The sequence below is a fragment of the Myotis brandtii genome, unplaced genomic scaffold (assembly GCF_000412655.1).
Source record: "Myotis brandtii unplaced genomic scaffold, ASM41265v1 scaffold39, whole genome shotgun sequence".
NCBI classification, from domain to species: Eukaryota; Metazoa; Chordata; class Mammalia; order Chiroptera; family Vespertilionidae; genus Myotis; species Myotis brandtii.
This window is the reverse complement of record NW_005364953.1, coordinates 8,796,131-8,798,727: the sequence shown is the minus strand read 5'-3', so window position 1 is coordinate 8,798,727 and position 2,597 is coordinate 8,796,131.

Genomic DNA, 2,597 nt, shown 5'->3' with positions numbered 1-2,597 from the left:
TTGGAATAGTCTGAGGAGGATAGGTTTTAGTTCTTTCTTAATGTTTGGTAAAACTCCCTCTGTGAAGCCATCTGGCCCCGGGTTTTTTGTTTGTTTGTTTGTTTTTTGCTGGAAGCTTTTTGATGACTGCTTCAATTTTTTCCATAGTAATTGGCCTATTGAGATTTTTAGAATCTTCCTGATTGAGTTTTGGAAGCTTGTATTTTTCTAGGAATATGTCTAGTTTGTTGGAATAGAGTTATTCATCATATTTTTAACAATCCTTTGTATTTCTGTGGGGTCTGTTGTTATTTCACCTCTTTCATTTCTGATTTTGTTTATTTGGGTCCTCTCTCTTTGCTTCTTGGTGAGCCTGGCTAGAGGTTCATCAATCTTGTTTATCCTTTCAAAGAACCAGATCTTTTTTCATTGATCTTTTTTATTTTTTAATTTCTTTTGGTCTCTATGTCATTTATTTCTGCTCTTATCTTTATTATCTACTTCCTTCTGCTCACTCTGGGTTTTTCTTGTTGCTCTCTTTCTAATTCTTTTAGTTGTAGAGTTAGATGATTTACTACCATTTTTCCTTCTTTTTTGAGGTAGGCCTGTAGAACTATAAACTTCCCTCTCAGGACTGCTTTCATTGTGTCCCATAGATTTTGGATTGTTGTGTTTTCATTGTCATTCGTTTCCAGGATGTTTTTAATTTCTTCTTTGATCTCTTTGGTAACCTAATCATTGTTTAATAGCATGCTATTCAGCTTCCAAGTGTTTGAATTTTTTATTGTACTTTATTTCTAATATTATGCCATTGTGATCAGAGGAGATGCTTGATATGATTTCAATCTTCTTGAATTTGGGGAGACTTTGCTTGTGACCCCATATGTGGTCTATTTTTGAAAATGTCCCATGTGCATTTGAGAAGAATGTATATCCGTGGCTTTGGGGTGAAATGTTCTGAAGATGTCAATTAGGACCATCTGATCTAGTGGGTCATTTAGGATTGCTGTTTCTTTGCTGATTTTTTGTCTAGAGGATTTATCCAGTGATGTAAGTGGTGTATTAAAGTCCCCTACTTTGATTCTACTATTGTCAATCTCTCCCTTGACAGCTTCCAGGAGTTTTTTTTAATGTATTTGGGTACTCCTGCATTTGGTGCATATGTTTATCAGGGTTATATCCTCTTGTTGTACCGATCCCTTTAGTATTATGAAGTGGCTTTCCTTATCTCTTCTTATGGCCTTCACTTTGAGGTCTATTTTGTCAGATATAAGTATTGCTACCCCAGTTTTTTTTTTCCATTTCCCTGAAATATATTTTTCCATCCCTTCACTTTCAGTCTGTGTGAGTCCCTTGTTCTGAGGTGGGTCTCTTGTGGATCAGACTATGATCTCTTGATGGTTAATTCATTCATAAATTATTTCAGGCAATATTTATTGAGCATTTATGGCATTCAATGTTTTGTTATAGGTGCGAAGATACAGTGATAAATAAGAAAGACAAATTTATTTATTTATTTGCCATGTAGTGCTTATATTTCAGTGGGTGAATATGGATAGTAAGTATATAGAGAAATAAATTTAAAACATAATCATAGCTGGTAATAACTTTTATGAATAAAATGAAATAGAGAATTGATAGGTCAGTGACTGCTTTTAGAGAAGATGATTAGGGAATTTTTCTCTGAGGAGGTGACAAATGAGCTGAGAACTAAGTGATGAGTGATGAAAAAACGATAGCAAATTAGAGACAGATACTAGTGCAAAAACCCTAAGTTGGAATTTTACTGGGCATATACACAGAAGATGAAGAAAAATCAGTGTGGTTGAAAATAGTGAGAGAGACACATGACAATGTCAAAAGATATTCAGAGGCCAGAATACTATGGTGAAGAGTTTGGATATAATTTTAAATATAGTGGAAAGCCATTGAGGGGATTAAAAATGGAAGAAAAGGGGTCTGGTTTGCACTTTGCAAAGATGCTTCTGGCTGCTATCTAGAGGATGGGCTTTAGGGGACTGAAGTGAAGTCAGAGAGCCCAATTATAGGCTATTGTAGTTCTCCATAAGAAAGAGAATAATGGATTGTACTAAGATGGTACAGTGGAGGTAGATAAAATCTTTGGATGTCCTTTTAGGGTAGAACAAGCAGTGTTTTGTGGATTGGATACAGTGGTTGTATGCAATGCCATGACTATGGTCATCTCTCTCTCTGGCCCTTACTCATCTTTGCCTCCCTACTCAACTTCTGTTCTTCAAATATAATATTTTCTTTGTTTTCAGTGTACTTATATTTCAACTAGAGGCCTGGTGCATGAATTCATGCACTGGTGAGGTCCCTCTGGGTGGCCTGTGGGAATCTGGCCCCAGCTTGCATCCCCAGGCTCAAAGCCTCAGCTCGTGCCCCCAAATTTGCAGCCCCGCAGCCCTGCCTGGCACCCCGTCGTGGTCTGGCACTGCCCCCTCACTTGCTCCACCATGCCACCTTCAGGGCGATCAATCAGGGGTAGGCCCACTGCCGCCATTGCTAGTCTCCATATAAAGGGCTATCAAAGCCCTGCCCCTTGCCGCTGCCGCTGGTCACTGTCTGCAGGGCGAATGGCCCCACTCGCACCTGCC